Source organism: Ursus arctos, unplaced genomic scaffold (assembly GCF_023065955.2).
Source record: "Ursus arctos isolate Adak ecotype North America unplaced genomic scaffold, UrsArc2.0 scaffold_9, whole genome shotgun sequence".
NCBI lineage: Eukaryota > Metazoa > Chordata > Mammalia > Carnivora > Ursidae > Ursus > Ursus arctos.
Window position 1 is genome coordinate 76,919,932 of NW_026623111.1, and position 15,763 is coordinate 76,935,694.

At 36.3% G+C, this 15,763-nt stretch overlaps 1 non-coding gene across 1 annotated transcript; it reads left to right on the forward strand.

Annotated features, from left to right (window-relative positions):
• Positions 1-10,159: 10,159 nt before the first annotated feature.
• On the forward strand, positions 10,160-10,266 carry LOC113263315 (U6 spliceosomal RNA). Its single transcript, XR_003319126.1, has one exon. It is a non-coding gene; the product is annotated as a U6 spliceosomal RNA (small nuclear RNA).
• The last annotated feature ends 5,497 nt before the right edge of the window (positions 10,267-15,763 follow it).

The following is a 15,763-nucleotide window of genomic DNA, read 5'->3' on the forward strand; positions in this document are numbered from 1 at the left end:
ACCATAATCCTTCATGTGTGCTCATCCATGGGTTTATTTCCCAGTTTTCTGCAATCTATACACAGGAAAATCCTTCGTGATCTGAAGCCAGTTTGAAGGCTGACACCCCCAGATGCCCCAGGACTGGACATGGAGACCAAGAGTTTAAAAAGTAGAATATTTGTCAGCATTAATGTGCCAAAGGGGCATTCTTTCAATTTTCAAGCTCTTTTAAACTTTTGTGTGTGTGTGTGATAGAGATAGATAGATAGATAGATGATAGATAGATAGATGATAGATAGTAGATAGATAATTGATAGATAGATAGATAGATGATAGATAGATAGATGATAGATAGATAGATAGATAGATAGATAGATAGATAGATGATAGATGATAGATGATAGATAGATAGATAGATGATAGATAGATGATAGATAGATGATAGATAGATAGATAGATAGATAGATGATAGATAGATGATAGATGATAGATACATAGATAGATGATAGATAGATAGATAGATAGATAGATAGATGATAGATAGATAGATAGATAGATAGATAGATAGATAGATAGATGATAGATAGAAGATAGATACATAGATAGACATATATTTTAAAGCACTGTTATGTAGTTATATATGTAAAATATTCCATGATATATGTAAAATACTACACTTTAAGAGGAGCGTGAACATACAAGAAAAAATTTACTTTCACAGAGTTTTTAAAATATTTGTTTTGAAATAGTAAAAATACAGTACATAGTATACTGGAAATATAATTATCTAAAATTCATCCTTTAAATTGTTCGGCATCTCTTATATATCAGATGTTTAATGCTATTCCCACAGAGCTTACATATTAAGAAATTAAGAAGGTCTTCCATAGGAAATTAAAACTGTCTTGAACTACATGAGAGACTATTAGGGGAGAGGGATTAGATTGATCATGTATTGTCTCGGAAGGGAAAATAAGGATCAAGAGAGCTAGGCCAAAACTTCTAGGAGTGGGTAGCAAGGATAAGCTTGCATTTCACCTTCAATATCAAGGATTTGAAAAAGTTAATATTCTCACAGATCAGTGTTATCTAATTCTTACTTCTAAAATTAAGTTCTTTGTTCCCACTAATGGCCACTATGACATTAGCCATAATTATTAGGCTGTGGGTGGTACAGAAGTATATATTTTTATGACCAGCTTAATATAAGCTTCCCACTATAAATTTACTTTTTTGAAAGCAAAAACACTGAAATAATGCACATCACCTGCAATTGTCATATTGTGCACATTAGAAGTGTCAATTTTTAAAGTGTCGAAGGTACCCCAGGAATGAAACATGTCAAAGAAAGGGCAGGAGACACCTGAGTGTTCCTGGATGCGGCACCTTCTAATGGCCATTGTTTTTCAACCAAGATGGTTCAGTAAATTGGGGTTTTTGATATGATTCAATGCTTACTTGTTTATCTAAATTAAATTCTAAATCAGTTAATACATTTCTGGAAAAATAAAATTACTGAGCTATTCATTCTTGCTTAAATATAATATTGCTAAATTCTTAATCATGCCTAAACCCAGCACATTTCTTGACACTATAGCAGGAATAAATAGAAAAAAAATTAGTAGGAAAAAACATTCTACCACCTGAATGGTTCACTAAAAATTGCAGATGTGGCTGTAGGACCCGAAAAATCTTTCCAAAGTCAAAATGCTATTTGGAAACTGAAGAGTCTAGCTCCAGGTTCAAATCCTATGTGTGACCTTGAACTTCAGGCCCAACAGCTGGCAACCGATTACGAGCTTTTGCCCCACAGGCTGCACAAGGGTGAGGATGTGCAGGTGTGACTCAGCCCCACCATCTCCATGGCCCAGTCGTGCTCACACTCCCATATGCGTATCTGCATTCCTCACCCAGTCTCCTCCATTTGGAGGCCTCCATATTGGGAGTCTCAGCTGAGGCACTTTTATCCACTTTGACTCATCACTTTCACACTTCTAGCCTCTCACCTACACTCCCCTAGCCCACAGGTCCATAAAAGGTAAGAGTTTTTGTCAGGGGCTCCTCTTCAGTGAGATGATTCCTCCCATTTTCGTTGCATCCCCCTGACCCACCCCTGTGCTGTTCTGGGGGGAATATGTAGCACCAAGGGGCTGGAGGGGTGCCTGTTTTCTTGCCTTTTGTTTGCACTGTCAACCTAAGTGAAAAAAGCCTGGGTTGTTACTGTCACTTTGGCTCATTGTCCTAATTGACACACTGACACCTGATTGCAGAGCAACTACTAAGTGGTTTTTGGACACTAAGTCTACCTTGAAAGCTGTGCATGAGAAAAGACGGCCAGGATCCCTTCTGCAAAAACCATAAGGGGAATTATAACACTGCCACCATGGCTCATGTTACGTGTTGCCATGAATGGAAATCAGCAAATATGAAACATCATATGAGAACTTCAGCACAATCCAGATTTTCTCAGAAACATCTATTAGCCAATCAGCATAATAAAAAGCAAATATCTGTATAATTCATTAAGGAAATACTTCTGATCTTCGTAAGCCCTGCTCAGATCATACAAACTATACTCCTCTACACCATCCTATGACATTTCTAACCCACAGGTATAGATAATGTATCCTTCTCGCGTTATTTTATTATATTTTCCTCAGATTTGAACCATCACATCTGCTTTGCTACTACTTTCCTTAGAACACAGTTAGTTGTGCACGCCTCTGTCTCCCTCCGTATATTGTAAGATCCAAGCATCCATTATCACACCCAAACCATTTTAATTAGCACTGTTTTGATTGTAATAATTGTTCAAAATACGTTTGTTAAGCGGAATTATTCTATGGATTTGAAAATTGTAAGAAAAATTCATCACTATGTAGCTTTAAAAGGTAAGCCTCATCCAGGAAGTTCTTCTGATGGAATAGCCAGTTAAGCCCTTTTTTTAAATTATACTTTTTATTTTGAGATAGTTTTACGTTGAGGTACATTCACATACAATTGCAAGAAATAATACAGAGGTATCTTATACACACTTTATCCAGTGCTCCCCAGTGGTATCACTTGCAAAACTATAGTACAACATCCCGAGCAGGATCTCAAGATTGATACAATCAAGGTACAAAACAGTGTTGTCACCAGGATTCTTCGTGCTACTTTTATGTTCACACCTACTGCCCTCCCACCTCCACTACCTCCTTATCCCCTGACAACCAGTATTTTAAGAATGTTGTATAAATGAAAGCATACCTTTGGGTTTGTATGTAACCTTTGGGATAGGCTTTTTTTCAGTCAACATACTTCTCTGGGGATCCATCCAGGTTGTTGTGAATTTCAATAGTTTGTTCCTTTCTTATTGCTGAGTAGAATTCTATACCAGAGTATCTTTAACCTTTCATCTATTGAAAGACATCCGGATTACTCCCATTTTACATTCCCACCAGCAATGTAGGAGTCATCTAGTTTCTCCATATCCTTGCCAGAATTTGGTATCATTGACATTTATTTTAAATTTTAGCCATTTTGGTAGGTGATATCTCATTGTGGTTTTAATTCCCATTTCCCTTCCCTAATGGCTAATGACATCAAACATCTTTTCATGAACTTATTTGCCATTTGTGTATCCTCATTGAAAGAATATCTCATCATGTCTTTTGTCCATTTTCTATTGTTTTTTTACTGTTGAGATTTGAAAGTTCCTTATATATATTACATAATAGTCCTTTGTTAAATGTGTGATTTGCAAATGTTTTCTCCCAGTCTTCCCAGTCTGTAGCAGGTCCTTTCAGTGTGTTAGCAAGACTTCTCAAGAACAAGAGCTTTTAGTTTTGAAGTCCAATTTATCATTTTTTCCTATTATGGATTGTGCTTTTGATGCTTAGTCTAGGATTTTGTTTTTGTCTAGTCCTATATCCTAAAAATTTTCTTCAATTTGCTTTTGTCAAAATTCACTTGAGTATATATGTGCAGGGCTACTATTATATTTTCTGTTTTTTTCCATTGATCTATGTGCCTATTCTTCTGCCAATATAATTCAGTCTTGATTACTATAGCTCTGCAATATGTCTTGAAATTGGGTAGAGCGATTCTTCCTACCTTATTTTTCTTTTTCAAAATTGCTTTATTCCAGAATCTGAAGATGACAGTGGCATAGGAGGACCTTAGGCTCATCTTTTCCCATGAATGCAACTAGATAACTATCAAATCATCCTAAATACACCAGAAATTGAACTGAAGACTCACAGTACGAACTCCAAAACTAAAGAGAGAGAAGAGACCACATCAAAGAAGGTAGGAAATATGGAGATGTGGTCTAAGGGAGAAATGGATAGCAGATGCTGTGCAGGGGAGGGAGCTGTGCTTTCAGAGTAGGGTGAGAAAGAAGGAACACACAGGGGAACACACAAGAAGAGGCTTTCTCTAAAGCCATTGGCTTGCAAAACTACAGGGGCTGAATTTTGTGAGTTGTTGCAAACAGTGGGGCTTAAAGCCTAGAGTTTTAAAGGTCACCGGGCTTGGTTAGGATGGAGCCATGAGGGCACTGCCTTGTTCCTGGAGAGAAGGCAGGCGAACAACCTGGGGGCAGACATTGTGGAAATGGCAATCTGAAGAATGCCTGAGGCACATGTGGAGTGATTATTTGCTCTTCTCAAGGGAGTCCCTGAGAGGCAGTGTTCAAGGAGAAGCCTCTCAGGAACAAAGGAACTGCCGAGCTCCATTTCCTTCTCCCACCTTCCAACATGAACACAGAGCCACCTCAAGGAAGTAGGAAGGCATGGACACTGGCTGCCCAACTTGCTTACACCAGGCCCCACCTCCCACTGTGTTCTGGCAGGACTGCCCTTCTCAGTCAAGCTTGCCTCAGTCCCAGAACAGCAGGACCCTCCCCCAGAACACCAGCACAAACCCTGCCCATGCCACGTCTTCTGGACATACCAGCTCTGCAGGGCCTAAGTTCTGGTGGAGTAAGTCAGGACTCACCTCATAAGCAGACCAGGGCACGCTTAGTTAAAACTCAACACATTCAGGCCAGGAACCAAACATTGCACATAACAGACAAGGAGAGCCTCTGGAGATGACTAGCCTGAAGGATACAGTAGCCAAAACATAACACCAGAGCTTGCACAGCAAACATCAGAGATACTCCCTGAAGTGCCAGACCCTAGGCACTACATTGCCTCTTCTTCACAAGGCCATTATTTCAGGAGCAGGAGACATAACTGGCTTTTCTAACACACAGCAGAAGGCACAGATTTAGACAAAAAGCCAAGAGGAGGCATTTGTCCCAAATGAAAGAATAAGATAAGGCCATGGCCAGAGATCTAAGCAAAATAGATATAAGTAACATGCCTAATGGAGAATTTTATTTATTTTTAAAGATTTATTTATTTTTGAGAAAGAGAGACCATGAGCAGGGGGAGGGGCAGAGGGAGAGAAACTCAAGCAGACTCCATGCTGAGCATAGAGCCTGACATGGGGCTCAATCTCAGGACCCTGAGATCATGACCTGAGTTCAAATCAAGAGTCAGATGTTTAACTGACTGAGCCACCCAGGCACCCCTGATGGAGAATTTAAAGCAACAATCATAAGAATATTCACTGGGCTTGAGAAAAGAGTAAAACACTAGTGAGACCCTTAACCACAGCAAATGAAAGTCTGAAAAAGAATCAGTCAGAGATGAAGAATGTAATAAATGAGTTTGGAAGCAGATTTGATGCAATGAACAGCAGGCTGGAAGAAGCAGAGGGACAAATTAATGACTTAGAAGACAAAACAGTGGAAAATAATGGAAGCTGAACAAAAGAGAAAGAAGAATCATGCAGCACGAGAATAGATTTAGGGAGCTCAATAACTCCATCAAACATAATAACTTCATATTACAGGAGTCCCAGAAGAAGAGAGAAAAGGGAACAGCAAATGTATTTTAAGAAATAACAGCAGAAAACTTCCCTAATCTGGGGAAGGAAATAGACATCCAGGTTTAGGAGGCAAAGAGAATTCCCACCAAAATCAACAAAAGCAGGCCAACACCAAGACATTTGTAATTAAATTTGCAAAATATAATGATAAAGAAAAAATCTTAAAAACAAGAAGAGAAAGGAGTCTTTAACTTACAAGGGAAGACCCCTAAAGCTAGCTGGAGACTTCTCAGCAGAAACTTGTCAAGCCAGAAGAGAGTAGCATGATATATTCAAAGTACTAAATGGGAAAAATTTGCAGCCAAGAATACTCTATCCAGCAAGGTTATCATTCAAAATAGGAGAAATAAAAAGTTTCCCAACCAAACAAAAACTAAAGGAGTTCATGAACACTAAACCAGCCCTGCAAAAAATATTAAAGGGGACTCTGATGCAAAGGAGAGATGAAAAGTGACAAAGACAAGAAAAGACCAGAGAAAATCTCCAGAAACAATGACAAAACAAACAACGAAATGGCCCTAAATACATATCTATCAATAATTACTTTGAATGTAAGTGGACTAAATGCACCAAAGTCATAGGGTGTCAGAATGGATAAACACACAAGGCGCATCTAAATGCTGACTACAAGAGACTCATTTTAGCCCTAAAGTCACCTGCAGATTGAAAGTGAGGGGATGGAGAAACATTTATGGTGCAAATAAATGTCAAGAGAAAGCTGAAGCAGCAATACTTTTATCAGAAAAACTAGACTTCAAAACAAAGACTGTAAAAAGAAGAAAAGAAGAACACTATATAATCATAAAGGGACAATCCAACAAGAAGATATAACAATTGTAAATATTTATGCCTCCAACATGGGAGCACCCAAATACATAAAATGGTAAATAACAAAAATAACGGAACTAGATAATAAAAACACAATAATAGTAGGGGACTTGAACATCTTACAGCAATGGACTTAGATAATCTAAACAGAAAATCAACAAGGAAAGAATGGCTTTGAATGACACACTGGACCAGATGGGCTTAGCAGGTATATTCAGAACATTCCATTGTAAAACAGCAGAATACACATTCTTTTCAAGTGCACATGGAACATTCTTCAGAATAGAGCACACATTAGGTCACAAATCAGGCCTCAACAAGTACAAAAGAATCAGAGTCATACCATGCACCTTTTCTGACCACAACATTATGAAATTAGAAGTCAAACACGAGAAAGAAATTTGGAAAGACCACAAATACGTAGAAACTACACCCCACTAAATAATGAACGGGTCAACCAAATCAAAGAAAATACATGGGAAAAAGTGGAAATGAAAACACAATGGTCCAAAAACTCTGGGATGCAGCAAAAGTGGTTCCTAAGAGGGAAGTATACAGTAATATAGGCCTACCTCAAGAAGCAAGAAAAATCTCATATGTACAACCTAACCTTACACCTAAAGGAGTTAGAAAAAGAACACACAAAGCATAAAGCTAAAAGAAGGAAGGAAATAATAAAGATTCGAGCAGAAATAAATCATGTAGAAATTTTTAAAAAATAGATTTTAAAATTTTAATTTAAAAAATTTTTAAAAATTTAAAAAAATAGAACAGATCAATGAAACCAGGAGCTGGTTCTTTGAAAAAATAAAATTGATAAATCTCTAGCCAGACTTATCAAAAAGAAATGAGAAAGACCCAAATAAATAAAATCATAAATGAGAGAGGAGAAATAACAACCAACACCACAGAAATACAAACAATTATGGACAATATTATGAAAAACCGCATGCCAACAAATGAGACAACCTAGAAAAAATGGACACATTTCTAGAAACATGTAAACTACCAAAACTGAAGCAGGAAGAAATAGAAAATTTGAACAGACCAATAACCAGCAAAGAAATAGAATCACTAATCAAAAAAACTCCCAACAAACAGAAAGTTCAGGACCAGATGTCTTCATGAGCAAATTCTATCAAACATTTCAAGAAGAGTAAATACCTATTGTTTTCAAACTATTCCCAAAAAAATAGAAAAGGAAGAAAAACCCAAATTCATTCTATGAGGCCAGCATTATCCTGACACCAAAACCAGATAAAGACTCCACTAAAAAACAGAGCTACAGGCCATTATCCCTGATGAACATGGATGCAAAAATTCTCAATAAAATACTAGCAAACAGAATGCAACAATACGTTAAAAGAATCATTCACCAAGATCAAGTGAGATTTATTCCTGAGTTGCAAGTGTGGTTCAGTATTCACAAATCAATCACTATGATATACCACATTAATAAAAGAAAGGATAAGAATCATTTGATCATTTCAATAGATGCTGAAGAAGCATCTGACAAAGTAAAATATCCACTCATGATAAAGTAGGTTTAGAGGGAACATACCTGAACATAATAAAGGCCATATATGAAAAACCCACAGCTAATGGGGAAAAACTGAGAGCTTTTCTTCCATGGTCAGGAACAAGACAGGGATGGCCACTCTCACCATTATTTAACATAGTACTGGAAGTCACAGCTACAGCAGTCAGACAACACAAAAAAATAAAAGGCATCCAAATCAACATGGAAGAAGTCAAATTTTCACTCTTTGGAGATGACATGATATTCTATGTAGAAAACCCAAATGACTCCACCCAAAAACTGCCAGAACTGATAAACAAATTCAATAAAATCTCAGGATACAAAATCAACATACAAAAATCTGTTTCATCCTATATACCAGTAAAGCAGCAGAAAGAGAAATTAAGGAATCAATCCCATTTACGATTGCACCAAAAACAATAAGATACCTAGGAATAAACCTAACCAAAGAAGTGAAAGACCAGTATTCTGAAAACTATAAAACACTGATTAAAGAAATTGAAGAGAACACAAAGAAATGTACCTAGGAATAAACCTAACCAAAGAAGTGAAAGACCAGTATTCTGAAAACTATAAAACACTGATTAAAGAAATTGAAGAGAACACAAAGAAATGCAAAAACATTCCGTGTTTATGGATTGGAAGAGCAAATATTGTTAAACTGTCTATACTACCCAAAGCAATTTACACATTTAATGAAATTTCTATCAAAATACCACCAGCATTTTTCACAGAGCAAGAACACACAATCCTAAAATTTGCATGGAATCACAAAGACCCCGAATAGCCAAAGCAACCTTGAAAAAGAAAAAGCAAAGCTGGAGGCATCACAATTTTAGACTTTGAATTATATTACAAAGCTCTGGTGATCAAGACAGTATGGTACTGGCACAAAAACAAAAACATGGAATAATAGAACAGCATAGAAAATCCAGAAAGGAACCCACATCTATATGGTCAATTCATCTTCAACAAAGCAGGAAAGAATATCCAAAGGAAAAAGGACAGTCTTTTCAATAAATGGTGTTGGTAAAACTGGACAGCAACATGCAAAAGAATGAAGCTGGATCACTTTCTTACACCATACACAAAAATAAATTCAAAATGGATTAAAGACTTAAATGTGAGACCTGAAACCATCAAAATCCTAGAGGTGAACACAGGCAGTAACCCCTCTGACACTGGCCATAAACTTCCTTCTAGATATGTCTCCAGAGGCAAGAGAAATAAAAGCAAAAATAAGCTATTGGGACTTCATCAAAATAAAAAGCTTATGCACAACAAAGGAAACAATCAACAAAACTAAAAGGCAACCTTCGGAATGGGAGAAGATAATTGCAAATGACACATCTGATAAAGTGTTAGTTTCCAAAATTAAAAAAAAAAATTATAGAATTCAACACCCCCCAAAAAATAATCCAATTAAAAAATGGGCAGAAGACATGAATAGACATTTTTCCTAAGAAGACATACAGCTGGCCAACAGACACATAAGAAGATGCTCAACCTCACTCATCATCAGAGAAATACAAATCAAATCTACAATGAGATATCACCTCACACCTGTCAAAGTAGCTAAAACCAAAAACACAAGAAACAAGTGTTGGCAAGGATGTGGAGACAAAGGAACACCCTTGCACTATCGGTGGGAATGCAAACTGGTACAGCCACTGTAGAAAACAGTAGGGAGATTCCTCAAAAAGTTAAAAATAGACCTACTCTATGATCCAGGAATTGCACTACTAGGTATTTACCCCAAAGATACAAATGTAGTGATCTGAAGGGGCACCTGCACACCAAAGTTTATAGCAGCAGTGTCCACAATAGCCAAACTATGGAAAGAGCCCAGATGTCCATCGACAGATAAGTGGATAAAGAAGCTGTGGTATAGTGCTTACCTCGGCAGCACACATACTAAAATTGGAATGATATAGAGAAGATTAGCATGGCCCCTACACAAGGATGACATACAAATTCATGAAGTGTTCCGTATTTTTATGGTTTTACTCATATGTGGAATATAAGAAATAGTGCAGAGGATCATAAGGGAAGGGAGGGAAAATGAATGGGAAGAAATCAGACAGAGAGATAAACCGTGAGAGACTCTTAACTCTGGGAAACAAACTGAGGGTTGCTGAAGGGTCGGTTAGTGGGGGATGGGGTAACTGGGTGATGGGTATTAAGGAAGGCATGTGATGTGATGAGCACTGGGTGTTATAAGCAACTGATGAATTATTGAACACTACATCTGATACTAATATGTTGGCTAATTGAATTTTAAAAAAAAGAAGTCATGTTATAGATGAAATATATATATATACACATATATATAATGAATATTACTCAACCATAAAAAAGGATGACATCTTGCCATTTTGCAATGATGTGGATGGAGCTAGAGAGTATAATGCTAAGGAAATAAGTCAGAATGGCAAATGCCATATGATTCCACTCATATGTGCACTTTAAGAAACTAAAGAAATGAGCAAAGGGAAAAAAAGAATAGAGAGGCAAACCAAAAAGCAGATTCTTAACTATAGGCAACAAACCGATGGTTACCAGAGGGGAGGTGCGTGGAGGATGAGTTAAGTAGGCGATGGGGATTTAGGAGTGCACTTGCTGTGATGAGCGCTGGGTGCTGAATAGAAGTGTTGCATCAGTATATTGTACACTTGAAACTAATATTACATTGCATGTTAACTAACTGGAATTTAAATAAAAACCTTAAGAAAAAGGAATGAATCGGAGGTAGGAGTATATAAAGAAAATAGACCTACAATATATTGCTAAATTTGGGTTGGAATCTTAGACTACTATAGGTAAAAAATCATTTCTCAGTGATCTTTCGATAATTCCTAAAATGAATTGCCTTAAATGAAGTATAAGTATTATTTGACTTGAACTCAATTCTCTTTAGAAAACAACATTTAAAAAAAAAAAAGTGGCACTAAAAGTGAAAGGATGAGCAAAGATCGCTTTCATGGCAACATTTAGAATTTCTTATAAGAAACAACTTCATTTCCTGTAAGTATGTAAATTTATATATGGAAATTTAGATGAAAGGTTGACAACTTGAAAAAATGCTTTATTGTAGTTGTTTTGTTTTCCACATAAATTTTAGAATGATATTGAAAAAAAACCACTTTGCAGGAATTTTGATAGAAATTGCATTAAAACATATCAATTTGAGAAGAATTGACATATTTACTATGTTGAGCCTTCCAATCCACAAACACAATATGTCTCTACTTACTTAGGTTTTCTTTGATTTCTTCCATCAGCCTTATAGTTTTCAGTCTACAAGTCCTTTTTGTTAGATATACACCTAAGTATATAATTTTGGGGGTGAGTGTCAATGGAATTATACTATAATTTTGGTGATCCTGCGCTCATTTCTAGTATGCAGAAGTATGACAGTTATTTATCTTATTTACTGTGACCATACTGAACACCCTTCTTATTATTTCTCGGAGTTTTTGGTAGTTTCCTTATTTTCTATGCCGTCATGTCTTCTGAAAATAGGGACAGTTGTATTCCTTTCGGTTCTGTATTGTGTTTATTTTCCTTTTTTTACTTTCTTACACTGGCTAGAATATCCAACATTATGTTGAATAAGTGTGGTGAGAGTGGACATCCTTGCTTTCTTCCTGATCTTACAGGAAAAGCATTCAGTTCTGTACCATTAAGTGTAAGGTTAGCCATGCCAGGTTTGTTTCCTTGTTTTATAGATGGTCATCATCAAGTTGAGGAAGTTTCTCTATATAGTTACTTTCTGAGAGTTTTATCAGGAATTGGTATTGAATTTTTTCTAATTATTTTCCTGTATTAATTGATCATATGATTTTTCTTTTTTTATTATAATAATATTTTTTATTATATTATGTTAGTCACCATACAGTACATCCCTGGTTTTTGATGTAAAGTTCGATGATTCATTAGTTGCGTATAACACCCAGTGCACCATGCAATACGTGCCCTCCTTACTACCCATCACCAGCCTATCCTATCCCCCACCCGCCTCCCCTCTGAAGCCCTCAGTTTGTTTCTCAGAGTCCATAGTCTGTCATGCGATTCCCCCTTCTGATTACCCCCCTTTCTTTATCCCTTTCTTCTCCTACGGATCTTCCTAGTTCTTACGATCATATGATTTTTTCTTCTTTTGCCTTAATATGGTAGATGACATTTGACTTTTGCATTTGAGCCATCATTGCATCCCTGGAATAAACCTCGCTTGGTCATGATGTAGAATTCTTTTTATATATTGCTACAGTCTACTTGCAGATTTTTAAAGGATTTTTGCATTGATTTTCATGAAGAATATTGGTCCATAGTTTTCTTTTTTATACTGTCATCTGGTTTTGGTATCAGGGTAATACTAGCTTCATAAAATGAATTCCTTTTCTATTTTTTAGAAAAGACTGTGTAAAATTGGTGTTATTGCCTCTTTAAACTCTGGTAGGGTTTTCCAGTGAAACCATCTGGGCACGAAGATTTCTATTTGGGTTATTTTAAAATAATGAATTATGTTTTCTTATTGGTTATAGAGCTGTACTGCTTTAGGTCTGTCACACAAATTTTAATATGCTGTATTTTTATTTTCAGTTCCATGAATTTTTTTGAGTTAGCTCCTTTGACTCATGGATTATTAACAAGTATGTTTAGTTTTCAAGTGTTTAGAGATTTTTCTATTATCTTTCCGTTACTCATTTCTGGTTTGATTCCATTGTGGTCAGAGAATTCCTTCTGTATAATTCAATTCTTTTAACTCTGATGAAATTTGTTTCTGGGTGGTTGGCATCTTCTGCTCCAAGTCTGGGATACAAGAGATAAAAAGAAACCCAGAAACACTCACCACTGTGTTCTTCCTCAGGTCCTGAGTCCCTAGCCAGTCTACCTTCCTCCAGAAGAAGAAGGCAGAGCCTTGTTTTATGGAGGCATTTGGTTAGCTATTTGATTGTGGCGGTGGTGGAAATGGTGGCTGTTAGCATATGGCAACAGTAAAATATGTGAACGTGTGTTTCTGTTGGGTCATACCACTTAATAAATTCCTACATAAATGAATAAAGAACTCACAGGAAAATAATCAAGCAATAGCATATTATAAGAAAATATAATTTAACACAAAATTACAGGATAGGTTAAGAACTTCTAGACGTATAAATGACTGAAAAGAATCAGAAACAGAAATGCAGGTAAATATTAGCATTAAAAAAATCTTTCTAGAAAGGAAGCATATAGCATTAAAAGTACATAATCATGTTTATAGAGTATTTCTAAATATTTATGAGGAGGTCAGTAAGATTTGAACAGACAATTCACAGAAGAGGAAGCATGCATAGTAATTATTAAATAAACTGTAACAATTTAAAAATAGAAATTAAACAACAATAATTTTCTAGATGATGTCTTTGAATATTTATTGTGTCAAACGTATACTACACACTAGATGTCTGATTGGAACTTAAATTAGGCACATTTGATAGTAAGAAATTTTACAACAATGATACAGTAACTTCCTTTAAGACGAAATAGCCATCTAGGTTCTTACTGCCAAGGACCACATTGCCAACACGGCAGTAAACAAGCTTATCTATTTCCTCCAGCATCTACACGATTATTTGCAAGTAAATAACATGGCTGTGCCCTTTCATATAAACTTCATATTCATTGTGAAGTAAGCTAAAAGGTAGTGAAGGTCCCTATCCCCTTTCTGAATGATCTCTCAGCCGCCCCAGAGGTCAGCAAACTTTCTCTGAAATGCCAGATAAAGCAAAATATCTCAGGCTTTGTAGGCCACAGGATCTCTGTTGCAACAATTTGACATTGCATTTGTCAGGAAGGGAAAACTTTCCTCAACCCTCTTAAGTTTATACGTAGGGCCTGCTAATTAAACTGACAAAAGGCAGAGTAGCAAGAGAAAAGACATGGTTAATTCTTGTCCGTTCACAGGATAGCTCACAGAAAATGTGGCTTAAAGAGAGGGGGTTAGAATTTGGGGCTTATATACCATCTTAATGTGGGAAAAGTTGGAGGAGAAAGGGCACTTATGGGAAAACAAATCACTCAGGAAAGATAAATCGACCCTTAGGAAAATAGATAGGAGATACAATAGTTTTGTGACAATTTCTTTTCAGGACATTTCTTATGCTGGTGCTGATTTCTCATCTCCTTAGTAGGAGTCATCCTCTCTGGTTATGAACTTCTGGGGAAGGGATTTAAGACAGTTGAATTCTTTGGGGAGGCTTTGCTTTTAGGCAGGTAAGGGGAGTTCAGACAAACCTTTTTTTTACATCTCTTAACTCTCAAATGTCTTCATAATCCTTATAATCACGGTAATAATCTTTATGTCATGGTGTATAATCTGGAGCCCTTCACAATGTTATTGTGAAAGCAGTCATAGACAATATATAAATGAGTGGGGATGGCCATGTTCCAATATACCTTCACTTGCAAAAACAGGCATCAGCTAGGGAGCCATGGTTTGCAGCTCCCCACTCTAGATTTTCTCTATAATTTCAGGACACACACATGAAATTTAGACAATTGTTAAGTAGTTAACTTTAGTTAGTAGTAGTAGCAAAGATTAATTTTGTTAACAGTGAAGGTGATTTAATTTCCTGTACATAGTTTGTCAAGAGCCTCCAATATTGTATTTCCGTAGTATTTATAATGCTGTTTTTGAAAGAGTGAAAAATAATAGCATATAATGTTTGGACAATTAGGTAATAATTGTCTATATGAAAAAACGTGACTTTGGAAACAAACATAGCTCACATTTCTGGCTCTGCCATTTACTAGTCGTAAGTCCAGGGAGAATAATGTCTGTAAGCCTTAGTTTCTTCATTTATAAAAGAGAAAGAATAATATCTATTTCATAGGGTTATTGTGAATATTAAACCAAAAATACATAAAAGAGGTTAGCACACTCCCTAGCATGGCTAAGTTACTGTTTATAGCTTATTATTCATTACTAAATAAAAGTTTTATTAGACAGACAATGGAGAAATGAGCATTTGGGTTATGCTATCTATCCCTGTAATAGATCTGCACCTTGAACCCCATTCAGTTTTAATGATGATCATTAGGACTTAAAAACAATGTCATCTATATTCTATAACCAGGAACATCCCGTATTATTTTGTTCAGAATTCTGAACAAAAAACTTGTCGTAAAGCCATTACATACTTAAGATAAAAGAAAATACTGGACTAGTACTAATGAAATAGGCACAGTGGCAGTTTGAAAACTGAGCATTGGAAAGATGAAGAAGAGTCTAAATCAGTTATCACTGTACGGTCAGAGCATGGATCTTGCACCCCTTCTTTTCGGACTTCCTAGTTTTATGTAGGGTGACTATAACTGAATTAAGAGCAGTGCATTAAATTACAATAGGATGAGGCAAACTATCAAGCCTAGGAGAAGCTGATGACATCACAGTCTCAAAACCTCCCCTTAAAGTCAAAAATGCTTTATTCATCCTTATCTCTCATCAGG